The sequence below is a fragment of the Ixodes scapularis genome, unplaced genomic scaffold (genome assembly GCF_016920785.2).
Source record: "Ixodes scapularis isolate PalLabHiFi unplaced genomic scaffold, ASM1692078v2 PGA_scaffold2__306_contigs__length_199485367, whole genome shotgun sequence".
Taxonomy (NCBI): Eukaryota; Metazoa; Arthropoda; class Arachnida; order Ixodida; family Ixodidae; genus Ixodes; species Ixodes scapularis.
Window position 1 is genome coordinate 127,654,785 of NW_024609857.1, and position 18,767 is coordinate 127,673,551.

At 44.8% G+C, this 18,767-nt stretch overlaps 1 protein-coding gene across 1 annotated transcript in view; it reads left to right on the forward strand.

The window, feature by feature from the left end:
- The window catches only part of LOC8050818 (alpha-amylase), a 104,080-nt gene that overhangs the window by 38,811 nt on the left and 46,502 nt on the right, over positions 1-18,767 (forward strand). The gene's annotated exons all lie outside the window — the stretch shown is intronic.

Genomic DNA, 18,767 nt, shown 5'->3' on the forward strand with positions numbered 1-18,767 from the left:
GAAAAGTCTCCGAATTTCGGAGAATTGTGGATTTACGAAAAATAAACTCCGATAAACACCGAATTTTGCTAAAAAATGAACTCCAAAAAACAACCACATCTTGAAACATGACACTCTTCCCGTGCTACACAGGATCCTACTGCACGTGCACTAAAGAGGATCCTATATTTGGGTTTTTGGAACTCGAGGTTAACTTACATGCTTTACCGATTCTATTAAGCTACTGCATTCTCTGAAAGCATTTGCTGTATTGGTATAGAAAGCACATAGATTTCTATTCATTCTTTTTTTTCAGTGTTGCATTCAGAAGGAGACGACGGGAGAACTAAAAATGAAGCGACTAGTCTCCGTTAAAAACTATCAATAGCCACAGTAAATGACAGCCTAAGAAGGAGAGTGTTTCTTTAGCAGTCGACAACTATGACTTATAAGTAGGGTTTCGTGTTTTCGGAGAAATCCGATAAACTCCGATAAACGCTTGATGGCAAAAAAAAAAAAAAAGCAAAGAAAAGTCGGCATACTAGATAACAGAAAGTATAAAACAGAGAGAGGACGAAACACAGACGAGTACATTCTTTCAACTCACGTGGCCGCCTGAGGGAGCACTTCCGAGAGGTCGCCGATCCCAGCGAGGAAACGGTGCACCCGATTGCAGCACATCGTCGCACATGCGGAGGATGTAAGCCAAGGTTCAAAAAAACGCGCGTGCTAGGTCGCCATCCTCAGAGATTCGGCAGGGAAGTTATCGAATCTTTTGCGATAAAAAACTCCGTCGTCAATGTCTCTTCCCCCTCGCTAGCCCTCTCCGATAGAGAGATAGATTATCTGAGCCAAGAGCTGTCCGGGGTGATTAGACGACCTCGGTGAGCGGCCCGACCCCAACGAGTCCACGCACCCAGCCGCCTCTCCCACCCCCCTTCCTTCCTCTTACTTCCCCCTCTGCCTCTGCCCTATCCCCCTTTCCCTAAGTCTGCGCAGGGGAACATACGTTCGCACCCCATGGAATAAACTTTGTTGAGAGTTGAAAGAATGTACTCGTCTGTGTTTCGTCCTCTCTCTGTTTTATACTTTCTGTTATCCAGTACATCATACCAACACGCTCGTTAGGAATATAAAAGTCGGCATTTCACGAATAAATCTTGTCAGAGCACAGGGTTCATGTTCCCTAGAAAAAAAAAACACTAAAATTTCTGTTTTTGTTGTGGAATATTGTCAACTACAGTTTCCCGTCTTTGTCGTCAAGGTTCGTTTAGTACAATGGGCCAACACACTTCTAGGCCACTACAAAAGTCACTGTTCCGGTTTGTAGTTTGAACCATAACGTTGAAAGGGAGGAGGAGTTATATTTTCATTAAAGTGAAAGATGTAAACCTGCAGATATCACAGAACATTAAGAGCAGCAGCTGAAAGTTTTTTGCTTTAGAGAGCTCGGCTATTTCAAAGTACCGACGTTTTTTTGAAGCAACACTGTTCTCAAGATTTGTCGTGTGGCAATTAGTGGTGCCAACCACAAGGGCGCCATTGCCAAATGTAGCGGCAGAAATTCGGTACCGATGATTTTTTCGTGAATTCAGTGTATGCTTTTGTAAGGCATTATTTTATTTTATATAAAAAAACTAAGTGCATAGTGAAGTTAAACTTTGAGTTTCGGAAAAATCGGGGATCTAACGAAATAAACTCCGATAGACGCCGAATTTTAAGCAAACAATAAACTCCGAAAAACACCCCCCGATGTCAAACCGACTTGCCCAACTTTATGCTTTGTCGCACTTAATTTCGTGATGTCAAACCAACTCGCCCGACTTTATGCGGTGTAAAATCCCCCCCCCCCCCCCCCCCCCCCCCCGAATTTAACGAAACTCAAACACCGAAAAGTTAGAGGTGTGTGCTAATAGCAAACATTTCAAAACTCGAATCGAGTTCGAATATAACAGTGTCCAATACTAGCCAAACGTTTGAATGTGGGATTAAATGAATTAAATTGAATTGAATAAAATCAAAAACAAGTATTCTAGCGGTGTTTCGGTGACGACAACGTCAAAATGCGAGAACATTGCTTGTCTTCTAAGAAAGGCTTTATGCACAGGGCAAGTCGTCTGCTTCTTGTGCAGGAATTACGGTGATGTCAGACTGGTGCCGAGCTTTGATTGGCTATCGAAAGGAACGTGGGTACAATTCAATGCAACATACCTTGAGGTGTACCCACCATCTTTTAGAGCGCAGCTCTTAGGCGCCCGTTTCCGGCTTAAGCGGCGTCGGCGTCGGCGTATCCGCAAGGTCACGTGACCCCCCCTCAAGATCACGTGACCCCCGGTCACGTGACCTCCCTCCGAGATCACGTGACCCCCAGGTCACGTGGCCGCCAAGGTCACGTGACACTCGCCTCCCCCCTCCGCGCCTTCCCCTCCTCCTCAAGAGCTGCGCTTTAATTTGGCGTTACAGGGAGTTGTAAACGGCTTTCATTTTTTCAATCAGCCCATAAGAGTTCGGCATTCTGACATCCTCGCAACCCCTATGCAAACAAGAAGCAGACGAACTTGCGCTCCGCATTCCGCTGATTAAATTACACCATACTTCCGTACATTTGCATTCGCTAAAGACGGTCAACTGAGCACGTCACCACTTCTGTTAAGCTGTCTACTCTCTAGTCCGATAATTCATCTTGCAATGGACCCTTTTCGAAATTTTTAAATGATGCATACATTATCCGCAGCCGCCAATTAGTTGGACTCATCGCTTCCGGCGTGAAGCCCGTGATTGGTTCGGAGTTCGCGCCGAGCACTGTTCCGACACTCGTGTGGAATGCGTTTTGATTCGAGCACACTCCGAATGCTGACGAAGTGTTCAAGTCTAATGCGTGCTCACAGTGCATGACCAACTAATGGCGGCGGCACAATATCTATGCCTCATTTCAAAATTTCGAAAACATTCTGTCAGCACTCATTGAGGCATATCCAGTGAGCTCCTTGCCTTCCGACGCGCATGCGCGCAATGAAGAGGGGAGAATGGCACATTATAATTATCGCTTCGGAAGTGTCCCCTTTGGACAATTTAAATTGAGCTAAATCGCGTTAATTGTGCCGCAACAAAAAAAAAAGATTTCTCCCCCTAGACACACTGGTTGAGCACCGTGAGCAAGATCTGAGGGTCCCAGGGCTCATTCATACTTGAGGAAAGTTAACATTTTTGCTCTTTCTCAACAATGTATCCACTTTTCGCTCTCTTGCGCATGAGTGTGCGTACCGTGTTATGGATAAACAAGTTTCAGGAGAAGACTAAGAAAAGAAAGGCTATCTCATTTTAAAACACCGCAGAGATGAAAAAAAAAATTCGAATTGCGAAGTTATGATATTGCATACGTGAAACGATCTAGCATCCCAAACGTTAAGCGATACTCTGAATTTCCAGACGCCAGACGCCTACGTTTCCGACGCTCTTCATTAAATAGTTCAAGGCGTACCATATGCACACTTAAAAGTTGTTCCCAGATTAAAGCGGTACTACCACTAATCGGGCTGATAAACTTGACGATCTTCAAAAGTCTTCCATACACTCGAGCTCTTCCTACTCAGTGCGCACAGTTGGCCGACCACCTCCTCGCTCACCTCACGTCTCACGTATACCCCTCTGGCTACATGACAACCCCGTTAACCAATCAGCGTCGAGCACCTCGCTCCTCTCCCACCCGTCAACCAATCAGTGTAGAGCATCGCGGCCACGTTTTTATCTGGGCTTCCGAAATGCCAAACACCTAGCCAAAAAACGTTTCACATTAAAGATGCGTTTTTTTTTTTCCACGCCATACATTACGACGAGAGGGCATTCACATGGTGCGACTTTGTTCGTGTTTCCCAGCTGCGACGTTGGGCACCGCAGCGTCTGTCACGCTTTTTTTGACGCACGAGCGACGTTCCAACTGCGAAATCACGATTAAAATCGCACTATGTCTATCGGGAATTACATGGCAAACCTAAGACAGCGCTGACGGATATGCCCACCCATTCAGTTCTGGATACGTAACGTACAGGATCATACATGGGTAAATTACTTTCAAAATGTAATTTAATTACAATTACAATTACTTAGCTCCAAAAGTAGTTTAACTACAATTACAATTACTACTACGCAAAAGTAGTTCATTGCAATTACAAATTACTTTTTAAAAGTAATGCAATTACTTTACAATTACTTATTTCTGAGAGTTACCCCCCACATTGGGCCATATAACTGTAAACGAGTTATATGGCCGCTGTATAAATGTCACGCATTGTACTTTCCTTTTATGAAATTTGTTAAATGGATTATAGAACTTAATAGTTTGGAGTAATGGACTCCTGCGTTAATATATTCTGAAAACATAAAAAATGGCGACAAAATTCACAGGTGCGAGGTGAATCTCCTTAGAGCTTATGCAAATGGTATCCAAGTCAAACCAAGAAAAAATAAACTTAAAAATAATACAAGGAAACAAATATGCGACAGTACTGGTATCATAAAACTCACGTAAAAATGGCTAATAAGAGAAACTTGTAAACGACGTCAAACATTTAAAGGATACGACAACTTATGAAAACATTGCAGCCACGATGATTCGCTGCCTCTCCGTCTGTGGACTTGTAACATGCCGGATGTGGGTAACCGTAGCGCACGAACTGTGGTCGCTTCCACAAAACTAGTGTCACAATAGCAGCAACTCTATTGCCAGAGATTCTGGGTTAATTCAGTGCACGGTAACACCCAAAAAGCTCCTGAGATAAATAATAAATTTAGGATCGTCATGTAGCTAATCATTAGGATAGCAATGATTGTATCGATGTTGTGCGTCTCATAAAGAAGGCCGATTTGAATTTAGCATGGCAAGAACAACCTCGAAAAATTCATAATACACTGCAAACGACTTTATTTTCGCGAATTTCGCGAATCGCCTACAATTCGCGAAAAAAAATGTAAACACATTGGAATCTATATCACGACCGCACCGCGTCGCGAAAATTAGAATCCGCGAATTATTCCAAAACTGCGGCCTCTTGGACGCCTCGATTTCACGATTTACTTGAGCGTGTTTCAGCTGGAAGATATAGACGAGCTATTATTATTATTTTTTTATAACTGTAAGTATTATTCAAAGGAACAAGAAAGTTGCCTACCTGCAAGTGTTTCCGCAAATTGGAGGTCGCCTTTCGGTTTATTGAATTTGTTTTCAGAAACGGTCCGGAGAGTTTGCTCCTCACGATTATAGTTTTTTACATTGGTGCTAATCTGTTTAGAGAATTTTTCGCAACAAGGCCCCGGCAGCCTTTCCTTTTCCATTGTAGATAAGACTGTTGCAGCTTCTCAATGCAAAGCAGCACTGCGCGCCTCGGGGCGGTTCCACAGGCCAAGACGAGAGGACAACGCGTGGAGGGTCACGATAGAGGTGTAAAAACAAAGTGCAAGCCAAGCCCTCTATAAAAAAAGAAGCCTTCAACGAACAACAAATGCAAAAACAAGCTCCCTACAGCTACAGCCGCGATTTGTAAGTTTTGGAATCTCGTCCAATCAGGCTGACAAACGGTTGAAAGGGTTAGGTAGAGCGAACACTAAATAATGAAGATTTATACAAAAAGGTAGACGAGAATTGGGAGAAGGAAGAGCAGTGTAGCAAGAACAGTTAAAAGTAAGGCAGGGTGAGTCGTGTTAATGAGACCTGCTGCTTCTTTGCTTCTTCGCCTCGATGTTAGAGTAGCACGACTTACTGTTAGTGGTATCAACATACGAGATAGAGGAGAAGGACGTGAAAAACTCATAAAGAAAAGAGAATAATTTCATGAACAAAAAAGTTCCAAACTTGACTGAAATATGTAAGCGAATATGCTAGCGGCGAAGACGCGTAAGGAGAACCTCGAACCTCCCCGCCTCGACCGGATGATGTGATCGGAGCCAACCAGCTCGACTTCGACCTCCGATGCCCCCGTGTGGGAATGAGAAATAAGAAAGACCCCTAGAAGCAGGAGCAACAGGAAGCAAACGAGACGAAGAGTCAGATTCAACTACGACAGGAACGAAAACGGACGCGAATGTAGCCCTCATTTATCAAATTATTTCTCAAACTCTTCATTAAATCGTTTTACAGTCTATAAAATACTTCATTCCGTTCTATCCCAGCCTCTCTTTCCCATCCCTCTTTTCCATTTTTTTTTTAGCAGGTTGGGAGACGCTCTCTCCCCTGTCGCTTTGGCTGTGCTGTCGTCTCCGTGGCCAGGGGGGAAAAGCGCCGCCGCCACAAAATCTTGCAAAAGTAATTGTAATTGTGCCTGAAATTTAGCAATTACTGACGCTAGAAAGTAATTAAAATACAATTACAATTCCTTTTAGCCAAAAGTAATTATTACAATTACAAATTACCAGGAAAAGTAATTAAATTACAGTAATTTAATTACTGTAATTAAATTACTACCCAAGTATGTACAGGATCAATTAACGGACATGGCTGAACAGCTCGAATCGGACAGTGTCTTGCGCAAACAAGCTCATTACTCCGTTTTGCTTCACGTCGGACTGCAGCGGTCGCTACAAGCCATCCCAGCCAATACAGTTTCGTGACCGTAGCACGTGACTAAGCTTTCCGCTCGCTACCGCGCTTCATCTTGAAGGTCATGGGAAACGCATACGGGCTCTGGCGGCTCGTAGCATCTGCTGCGGCGCGACGTAAGATGAAATGAAGTATAGCAACTCGCTCGACGCCGCGGGGAGCGACAGATTAGCGGAAAAGGCCGGTTCAATTATCGCTGCTAATTGATTTTTGACGATAGTTTGTCATAATTCCGCGTGCATGATTGTGAAGGAACTTTTTTCAGTACATCTAAAATATTCGTGTTTATTCTTACTCCGAGTCTAAAAAATAAGGAGGCGAGAAACACCTTGCCAACTCAGTCTCGCCCTAGCTCACTCCCGAAATTTCTAGATCGGATGTTCGAGAGGGCGAGTGTAGTAGATAGTAGTGGTATAAGTAACGTACCTTTATTAACCATAAGACGGGGGGAGAAATGTTTTAAAAAATGGGGGATGGAGAGGGGGGGGGGGGGGGGGGGGTGAGGGCCGGTAGCTACGAGGTCTAGGCCTATTGTCACAAATATTGAAAAAAGGGGTCTAAATGTGCACCTTGATGCCCACTTGAATAATAAACTCCAGAAGTGAGCGCAAAACGACGACCTCTCACCCCCCGCGGCTGCAGATGCGTCTAATAATATTCAGAGTTTGCTGGCACTGCTTAGTGACGTAGAGCCAAGTTCTGCATGATCCGTCTTCTTAATGTAGAGACGGAGAACCCTGATCTGTTCTGCCGGAGAGACACTGCTTCCCGCCAGTGTTAGGTCGAGGCTCTTAGCCATGCCGGGACGCCCGCTCTGTCTTCGAAGCAACGAGCACAGGCTTGATTTTTGCTGCCGACGCCCCGACGCCGATGTCTTCGAGGTGCCGCTGCACACCGTTCAGGCCCGCCTGCAAGGTAATCTGCAGCTGGCCCAAGTCCCCTTCCGTCCTTCAGAGTGAAATGTCGTAGGCATAAACCATAGACTTTAGAGGGAAAAATGTCTCAAGCCCCTACTTTCAGGGGTTCGGTGGGCTCTCATGTTCGCCGATCCTGACCGAGAACGTGCGTCCCCTCAGGAACGCTTTGATGAAATGGAAGGCGTTGCCGCAGGTCCTAGCCTTCTGCGTCTCGCGGATGACCGCGATATAAGAGACCGAATCAAACGCCTTTGCAACGTGGGCTGCAACCAGCGTGCGAACATTCTTACCGCTGTGCGGTGGCTTTTTGACGAGGCCCTTCGACATCATTCGGAGCTGCTTTTGCGTACCGAGTTCTGGCAGGAAGCCGGTCTGCGTGGGATGGAAAACGCCTTTTTTCTCAAGTAGCAAGACGAGTCTATCCAACAGCATCCTCTCTGTAAGTTTGCACACGCATGATGTGAGGGATAAGGATCTAAAGTTGGCTATCCTCTCCTGCTCTTTGCCCTGTTTGGGTATTGGAATAACTATAAAGTGCTTCCACCCCAGTCGGAGCATTCCGTCTCACCACGCTGTGTCGATGGGCTTCCAGCAAAATACGATTGGTTACTACAAGCAGGTTTCTCAGCATAGGGATAGTAATGTGGTCGAGACTCGGGGCGCCCCTTGTCCTGCCAGCGTGAATCTCAACCTCGAGTTCGCCCAGCGTGAAGGGTTGATTCATGGGGTCTGCAGTGTTACACTCTACCGGTCTGTGGGGTTGTGTGTAAAGCTCTAACCCAGGTGGCGGGAAAATTACGCCGCAACTAACTGTTAGTCTTCAGGGCAAGCGTAAAGGCAGTAGCACGTTTCCTATTCGGTCCAAGTGACCTGTTCCTGGCCCACAGCTTGCAGGTGGACGTCTTCTCAGAGAGACATAAAGGCGCTGTAGTCCAGCCAGTGCTGCTTTTGAAGCCGGGCGGCATGTTGTCTAGCCGTGATCGAATGGCGCGTCACCTCCCGTCGTCCCCAGGTAGTCTTGGTTCCTCGCTTGTACCGTTGGAGCACGCGGAGCCTCTTTGCCAGCAGGTTAAGTAGATGATGATTCGGACAAGGGACATCTGACTCAGCAGGAAAGAAGATCTTCGCTTGGACTTGTAGATGATCACTGCCCTATGTGTCGATTTCAACCCGCCTGTAACGTACCCTGATGTATTTGGAGACCCTCGTGAGGTCCCGGCTGGTGTGACCTTGTCTTGCATTTTACCCGAACCAAGTTTTGGAACCAGGAGAGTTGATAAATCTTAGCCGGTAGCGCGACGTAACGTCCAACAATTCTTAACCGCAAGACGTGTCGACGTCGTAGCCCCACTCCATCTGCCGGAAATTGCAGTCTCCCACTACAACGAGCATATCCTGGGGGTAGAGGGCGCGAAGAAACTCGATCCACTCGTTTCTCTCGGATTCTTGGCGCTCTCATGAGGTATGTAGTAGACCGAAGTGATGATAAAGAGATGTCTCTTCCACTCGGCACGGACGGCATTGGCTTCCTTCTGAACCTGCCAAGTAGACCAGTCCAAGAAATCAACTTGATGTTATATCCAGCCGTCCCGCAGGTAAACAATAGCTTGGCCGGGCGGTACCTTGCTGCCGATTGTTTTACTGCATGGGATAGACGGGCAGACGTATGTCTTGAAGCCCATAATGGCGACTGTAGTCGTCCTGGTTTCTTGAAGGGCGAGGGCGTCCGGCTTGGAAGCTCGTTTGAGACGAAATCTTGCATTGAGCTCCGCTGCTCTTTGACGGAGGCTTCTAGTTTTGATTTTCCGTCGCACCGTGATGACGTGCTTGATGTAGAGCCGGAAATTGCAGCTTCGACGACCGAGGGTGGGTCACTTAGGTGCTGCGCGGGCTGCTCGTTATCACTCGCACTTTTGGTCCCCTTCTTCGACCCGGCGGTCTCCCATGAAATGATATCTTCCATGTTTGTTTCTTCCGTTTCCGGCTCCACGTCAGAGGTAGAAGCAGGTACAGATGTAGTAAACGTCTCAGGCGTAGCTGCCGGGAGCAGTCACACGGCAGTGGTTTGGTTCTCCGGCGCCTCTACTCTGTCAGGCAGCTGCGCCAGGGGGGCGGCGTCTGATGCGGTAGTTTTAGGGTTTTTCCTTTTGGACGTACCATTTTTGGATTTTCCTTGTTGTGGACTCGCAGCTTTCTCATTCAAAATACTTTAGAAAGCTTGCTCAATTAGGCGATGTGCTCCCTAAACCAAAGTGCCCAAAAATGCTCTTCGCTAGTAGGAGGAACAGATATGTCGTACCTTGGGAGTCTTCATGGCTTGAACCCGTTCGGACAACCGATGAAGCACCAAAACTTGTCACCGAAACCCCCGGACCATGGTTTGGGATGGTGGTCGTTTTCTTCTTGGCCATATTTGAAGGCTCATAGGTCAAGCACTTGCAGTCCGGCGGCAAGCAGGCCAGCGCTTGAAAACGTTGGGCCTAGTGGCCGCAGCGAGGATCCTTCCTCAGGGCCAGACCATGCAAACATTCGGCAAGTGGCAGAGGTCAGGTAATGAATAGGTGTCCAGAGCTGGTGCGAGGCAGTCAGAGCAGCGGGGAAGCAGATCAGCAGGGGCCAAGGTGTCTGACGCTATTGACGAAAACGTGACGTGAACCAGACTGCCGGGCCGAACTCGTGTAGCAAATAAGGAGCCGAGCGCGGTCTTGGACGCCACCCGACTGCACTCGGCTTCATATTTACTACACTGGGTTTCTCTAACCTTAGACCTGAAGTGTTCGTGAGTGACCTAGGACGGGGTTTGACTAGGCATGGTCATTCTGTCCTCCTTATCTTTAGAATCGGGGTAAGAATAAACACAGATCGTCTATAGGTACGAAGAAGTGTTCGTTATCGGTCATGCAAGCAGCAATATAAATGACGTAACAAACAAGAGAAGGTTTATGATGCACTTAGCTGGCTGCAAATGACGCAACATTCTTGAATTCAAAATTGCAACGTGCATGATTGCGTTTTTTCCCAACGCATTATAAACGCTAGAAGCTTGACTGTTTCGTTCGAGGAACACAAGAAACGAACTACATTCTCCAGGAATGGCTTATTTGTCCAGGCTTTTGAATTCAGATTTTATTTAGTTCCCGTACAGGCCTCGGATGACTATTTCATTAAATGGACAGCGTATATACATATTGAAAATAATACTTCACTCTGGTGTGTTGAGGCCCACTCAGCCGTTCAAACCCCTTCAGCCTTTCAGTCTTTCTTTCTTTCTTTTGGGACTGATTCACGCTTTTAAAGGGTTGAAGGGCTGAGGGGTCTTTCAGACCCCTCAGCCCTTCAACCTTTTAAAAGCCTCAATGACCATAGACAAAAAATGTAGTTCACAACGTTGTTGAAATTAGATATCAGACACTCAGTTTTACATGCATGCTGTAGAAAAAGACGATAAGAACCAACGCCTATTCAAACTCAGGCTCAAGAAGTTGTAGCCAAAAACGGCCAGACCAAATATGAACAACTGAGTTCTTTGCCGCAGAAGAATATCTTTCGACGTACTCACAACGCCATTGGGTAAATTCTTGGGATGTATGGTAGTTCAACTAATAATATTGAGCAGATCCACCGCAACCACTCATACACAATGTCACTAGAACGTTTAGCAAAAACCACGAACGGAAAACCAAAGTCTACCGCCGCTCAGAAATCCTGAGCACGGTCACGCTGCCGTCCCTGGTGCCGTCACGGTAGCGCCACCGCCGTATTTCTCGCTCGCTGGAGGAGCTTTTGAATTCAGACGGACAAATAAACGATACCTGCCACGCATGGGATAGGCACCCGACCCGACACTGCGGATCCCCTCGTTGCAGCCACCAGATTCAAAACGGCCAAGCGGCTTTTATGACGTATATATCCGAACGATTACGTCATATCTCCCACATATTCCTTTCAGCGATTTTCACGAAAAATATTGGAACAGACCGCACAGGCATCTGGAAAACCGATGACGGGTCTCTTACACACTTTCGACATTCTTGACGGGCACGTCATAGCCATTAGAAAACTTCGACAGACATCTAAAACCCATAAAAACAATTAGGACGGTACGTAGAAACATTTGAGAAATCCTGGTGGGTCTCATCGGCCTCCTGTGTTGCCCAGAGGGCGTTGCAAAAAGAGACTTGTTAGGACCTGTTTTGGGTAGTACTATCGCGGACAATATGAGCTGAAACCAGTCGTTGGCTGGAACAGCGCTACGGCCGGCGCACGGTACTACCTGCGCCGCCTGTCGTCTTGCTCCGCACACGCCGCGCACCTTGAGGCCGAGATAAATTCTCACTTGCGCTCACTGCGCCGCTGCGCTCTTCCGGCCGTCGCTAGCGAGACGGCGGGTGCGACAGCGGGCATGTGTGCGGTAGGGCGGTAGTGGGGGGGAGGGAGTCAAGATCTTACACTTGTCGTCCCTCTTTTGGGACTGATTTACTTTACTCTCAGTGAAGGCGCCATAATTGGTGAGATGCCCAATCAGGTGAGCTTGTGCTACCCACAATGAGGGCGCCACAGTTGCTTCAGCGCAGGAGGTCTATAGACGGTTTTTCAATGCGGAGAGCAATTCATCTGCTGCTTGCGCAGGGGTTGCGGTGACGTCAATAGGACTTCGAGTTCTGATTGGCTTTGATTGGAAGGATAGTGGGTAGTCCTCAATGCTAGAAGTTTTCAGGTGTATCCACTATATTTTCCAATCAACCAATAAAAGATTGGCGTTCTGACATCATCACAACCCCTGTGCAAGAAGAAGACGAACTTGCGCTCGGGCATAGGGTGAATCAATAATTATTTCAGCAGCACTGACATTTCATGAATGAAAATATTAGAAAATTCGAACACTAAAATTTTAAAAGTCGAACCGAATTAACCATTCTACCACTTTTTTTTTTTCAAATTCAAAGCTAAAATATACGCACACTTTTACTTATAAGCTAGCAGAGACTATTACGCAGTCATTAAAAGGTCCTTTTCAATACGTTCTCACTAAAGTAAGGCGAAAATAGGTCAGACATTGCCCAGTTTGAAACACCTTCAAGTAATGCGATGTCGTCCAGCCGTGATGTTTTTGGCGCACTTTAATGATGGTGACGGAACGCGCCAACAAAGTATTAGGCTGGTTTTGTCTCGCCCAGTGCGCTATACAGTGTGGTGACCGTAGCGTCTGCACAACAACAAGGCCGTAATAAAAAAATTAAAACATCGCGCGAGTTACAGTTAGTCTACGTTTGAATCCCGCTCTCTAGCAAACGTAACTTCGAGTTTTTTTGCTATTTGTTCACAAGAGTGTCTTAGACAACGCGAAATTCAAAGCAGTATCGGGAGTTCGGGGCTTTAAAGATAATATTGAATAGGCAGCACTTCAACATATCAATATTGTGACGTTTAGACTATGCTCTCACTGCAACCTTGCATTCGATGCGTTCTCACAACAGCCACTAGATAAATGGAGAAGTTTGCTTTTCGAACAGTCGCCTTAAAGTGAGGCGGAGTGAAACATTCATTGGTGTGTTGCGTGCGTTCTTGTTTTGGCAAGGAGGCATGTCGTAGAAAACATTAGTGTAGCAACAGTCAAACAACAATGACATAACATTTTCTAATAAAGGATCGTGATTGTTTTGTCCATAAATCAATTATATCATATTTTACATAAATAATACACGCTACAGTTACACAACATTTATATCACCCTGTCTAGAAAACGTTCTAGAATCTGCCTTCTGTCAACAGTTAGCAAAAAGTGGCCTAGACAACGTGTACTTAAAAAAAAAGTACTCTGACGCTGGGGATTCGTCGCGTCAATCACTTTTATCAAAAAAAAAATTAACACTTAAAAATATTGCCCCGCGTACATGTATCGTAAACAACATAATCGTGACCAATCCACAACATATTGATGTTACTTGGGGCTTGGCAATACATAACTTCATTAAATATTAGGTGTTTACCTGCTCGATCGTTCAGAGAAATAACGGCTTTAATGATCTCATAATTATACTTAACTGCCCGCATAAGTATTCGCATATTAAATCCTTTTTGACACAAATTACTACGTTACTCCCTGAAAACATTTTCTAAGAATGCGACAAGTATTAAGATAGTAATATGGCCTTAGCTTGCATGACTTGTCTGCAATTTAATTAAACAACTCTAAACATAACTAAGCTTGCGCTGCCAGCGAAATTTTAAAGTCGCTGCAAGTGAAAATCGTAAGCTTACCAAGCAAACTTACAGAGCTCAAGATGACCTCGAGAACAGACTGAGAAGACATAATATGCTCTTTTCTTGGCTTATCCAACATTCCAACTGATACCTAGCATGAGCCAGAACTCACGGTTTTCAAGCTTACTTCCTAATCATTGCAAGTGCCAGGGAAGTCTAGTTTGATCGACTGGGCCCATTGGATGAGTAAATTTTAAAAAGAAATAGTAAATAAAGTCACATTTTAGTACATTTTAATCAATTCAAAATCAAGGAAATGATTTTTTTCGAGGCACCTAAGCTAAAATCACAGAAAGTTTCAAACAGCAAAGATTATTTGTAAAAGTTAGTTTACACCCACAGGCGCCTGACCGAGCATGCAAAAACAGGAATGCACGCGGCACTTTGATAAGATTGTTCTTCGTAGATCAGTGCTTAATTTTTTATAATGTCAAGAACCGTGTGATGAACCCAAGCGATGACACAAAAACCCTGCTCCACACTGTGGGATTTTGCTACCAACATAGGTACCGATAGAGTAACCGAAGGGTTATCTCAATAGCAGCGGCGATCTCAAAGGAGACGTCAAACCTAGTAGCGCGGTCCCCACATCTCCGCGGCAAAATAGACGACGTTTAGGGCTACATTACCGCGGGCCGCTTCGATAAATTACCTCCGTCGGTGCCAATGATCGTCTACCATGTCTCACTCTCTCGAATATAGCGGAAGAGAAGACACGCGTACCAGAGTAAGGACAGAGTCCAAGATCATTTATTAGAACTCTCTTAATGAACTACTAAGTCCCAATCCAAAATGCCCCCCTTACCTGCTAGACGCGGGGTTCCGGAGAGACAAGATCGTGGAAACATCGGAGAAGTCGCCGATACACGTCCTATCTCTTTCGCGGTCACCGGACGAGTACCCCTCCCGAAAGCGAGAAAAGTAGAGGCGAAACCTCCTCGCCTGTCAACAGTGAGCCGTATCCGAGCGGGGGAATGTAAAGAGGCCCCCCGGGAGAGAGTGAGGGGAGGGCCCTCCAAGACAGGGGACCCCCCGCTTCACGAACAGGTCGGAGCTCACGGCGAAGGAGGCCAAGCGTTCCGACCCGCGGCCGTTATCGCAGCCATCGGGGAATGGAGATCACAGGAATCCCCACAACACCCATCACTCTATTAAAACTGTCATTTAAAAAACTGCATCACTGAGATATACTCAAAGTTTAAATATTTTATTGTGTATTTTCGTAGACCTTGTCTGAACAAAATTATATTCGTTCTGTCATTGACACGTGTAACCATGATGGTGCATAGAAACCGAAACTTGATTATCTGAAGTTGTAGACAACTGTGAACTGTAGTAAAGTAATGATTTGAGCTAGGTGGTACTTCAACATGAAAAAGAAAAAACAGCGCACAAAACAGAGATTAAGATAAAAGGACACGGTGCTCTATCGTTTTACCTGTCCTTTTTTCTTCCTTTGCGACTACTATAATTTTCGTAAAGACAAATTTTATTCTAGATGGTGTGATATTATCGCATAAACAAACCTTCTTTCATGTGACTCACTCACAATTAACTCTGACCTTGACTGGGTTCATGCGAAATCGCTATCTTCCTACCATATAATTGTCGTATGTTATCAATCACCGTCATTCTTTGGGCACATCTGCAAACGTCTGGACGAGTGCGTATGCTGCATAGTACCTAACTTGCCAGTAACGCCGGTGATATTAGATATCCAGTATCAACTGAAGTGAACTTCGCTTCGGCCAGGTTGTAGTGATTCGTCGGATTGCAGAGAGTTAGTGTCAGTTACTCAGTTTTGCAACCTTCACGACCTTTGCAACCTTGTAACGAACAATCACGAGGTGATTCTGTTCTTGATATCTTCTCATCTGATCCCGACTGCATTTTTTTAATATTTTATACCATATTAGCGACCACAGCACTGTCCCTATCGGCTCAGCATTTTTTCTGGTCTGACAAAGCCTCATTACAAAAAAAAAAAGAAGTCTTTTTCAATTATTTAGAGGTCGACACCAACAAGCTGCTGTGACCTTTGACTATTTCTTAAAAAAATATCTGATCTATTTTGGACACACGATCTGGAGCTAAGAACTGGGAAGTGCTTAAGGATAAAATCCACAAACTTCTCAAAGACTGCATCCCGCTAGATATTATAAACAAAAATCTTATGGAGCCCGTGGCTTCAAAACAATCATAAGAAATATTATTACCAGAATGAAACGGTTATTTCCTCAGCCAAATCAAGATATATTCCTGAAGTATTGTCAAAGGACAAGAAAAGTGAAAAAAAATTACAGATTATAAATTAGAAGAGGTGAAGCAAAGTTTATTAATTAGGACCTGGCTAACACGTTATTAACCAAAGATCGAAGGTTTTGGCACAGGGTCCGGCCTAGAAATCAACCCCCCCCCCCCCCCCCCCGATTATCCGAGAGAGTAAAGAGACCATGGTGGTCTTCCAATGACTCATCATCCATATTTATCTCGTCTTTAGTTCAGTATCCCTGAGTGAGTCATTTCCATTATCCTTGGGGTTATGTCCTGCTAACACGAGTCTGAATAACGTGGTATTTACACCACGCAGAAATGCAAACGACATAGAACGCTCGCGCGCAAACTCGGCTTGTGGCAACCACATCTCAAGAACCTTTCTTAAAATGACCAAAGATAAAGTACCTGTCCTTTGTGCCACATTTTTCAAGCATCACTTTGTTCATCTGATTTAGCTTACAATTGGATATTTGCAAAAGTGTTCCTCATGTATACGTTTGGAGACCGTCTTGATAGTCAATCCAAGTAAATTATTCGAGCGCGTCATATATTCGCAAGTCATGGACTACCTTAACAACTTGAGCTATTTTCACCCTCATCTATTCGTCTTTTGCAAACATAGTTTTGTGTAGCTTAGCTACTTGAAGCTGTAACGGGCGTGCGTAGTACCTTTAGTGAATCGTGTACTGTGGATAACATTTTTATTGATATCGCCAAAGCATTTGATAGTGTCACTCCATCAACGTTTACTCCTGAAACTTTTTAACTAAACATTAATAATCATGTTATCAGTTGGATTATATTATTTTCTACGAATCACAAGCACTCTGTTTTTACAGAATATATATCATCCTCCCCATTACTGTAAAATCTGGAGTTCCCCAATGCAGCGCCTTCGGACCACTTTGCTTTCTTTTTTACTTGAAAGGCCTACCTTCATCATTGTTACCCGTGAGGATTGTCTCGACCACTGTGTTCTGTGTGGCCTAATTGTTTCACAAATTGGGAGAATGGTCCGTAGTATGCCAAGTGATCATAAATGTTGTTAACTACATGTTAATTTGTTCTAGTTGTTTTAAACATATCAATTACATCAAAGATCTGAATGCATTCACATCAGTAAGATGGTTAGCGAAGCATCAATAACTCATGAATTTCTTTAGTATAGTTTTACTCAGAACAAAAGAACGTAAAACGTACTGCATACAAATCCTGGTTCGGTCTAAACACAGCTTTAAACAACACCATTAAACACAGCTGCCCAGGACCATCGTTCACCCAGAAACTTCCGGTAATCCAGTGCATACGGTTTCTAGATCTCTCCTTGGAGTTCAGAACTACCCGCGTGTGTTGGATGTATGATGCCCGCTCACGTAAAAGATTTTTTCCAAGCAACTCGGAAAACGCAAAAACTGTAAAACGAGGGTTGGCCACCAAAGCTCTCATCTCGGCATTACAAAAATCTTGCCCCCATAGAGTCGGGCGCAGCTTTCAAAAACAGCTCTCTGGGGCTTCAGGAATTTTGTTCCGCAAGCACACTCCTAATACCGGTATGCGAGGGCCTCCGCAAGCAAGTGCGGCAAAAACAGAAAAAAATGCACAACCAAAAAAAAAAAAAAAAGAAGCCATTAAACCTTTTGTGGTGATGCCATACATTCAAGGGATAACGCATCGCCTAAAAAAGATTGCCGGCCGACAAGGCGTACAGGTCGCATGCTTAGCCCCCAACAAGGCATATGCCATGTGCCGTAAGGTGAAGTTAAGGAGTGACCAAAATCAGTAGTCCACATACGGCATCGCGCACCGAACACCGTACGCCCCATGCGAGAAAGGAGTTGTGTACAGTATTCCGTTATCATGTGACAAATGCTACATTGGACAAACTGGGGGATGTATTAATGACCGCACCAGGGAGCATGCAGCTTCCGTTGACGCACTAATGTCAGCTGGCCATCTTCTTGTCGAGTAGGCCAATGCTCTCCTGATTTCGAAAACGTTACCATCGTCCGAAGACACAAAAACCAGCTCGCAAGGGAAATCCTGGAGTCTCTGGCTACTGAAGGGAACTGGGACGACTGTGTGAGTGTCGCCTCCATTACGCTATTTCCGAAAGAAAAACTGTGTTTTCTGAGAGCGCCCCATGTGAGAAACCAAGTCAGGAACATGTGAACGCTAGCCACAAAATATCATACCAAAGAAGAAGTTATCCCTGAGAACTCAATAGTATAATTCATGAGAATAGATGAAAAAGAAGAATTTCAGTAAATGGTTGATAGTCCAGCAGTGTGTGTCTCTTTTTCTCCGCTCCTTCGTTTTTTCCCTCTACGTTCAGCTGGAAACCTTCAGAGGTAAATATAATATGCCGGCACAATATAGCACAATCATTAGCAATACGTCATAAATATATTATATTGAAGTTAAAACAAATATCACCCTCTTCATTCTTCGAAGCTATTTCACGCATGCTCAACTGCTGTAAGCTTGCCTCATACATTTATTTTCGTCACAATCGCTTCTTGAAAATTAGACCTCTATTCAGTTGCCTAATAAATTCAAATTATTTTTCTTGCTCTCTCTATTAAAAATCAAATCCGCCTCCCTAACGATATAGCTACCTAAACTAACAATGTCACATTCCGCGAAAAATGCTTGGCTTCGATGTTGTGATGTATGTTGTTTTATACCCCATGTGTCTTCGTGCTTTCTGGCACTTCCGGATATTGCTAAAGCTAAGTTCA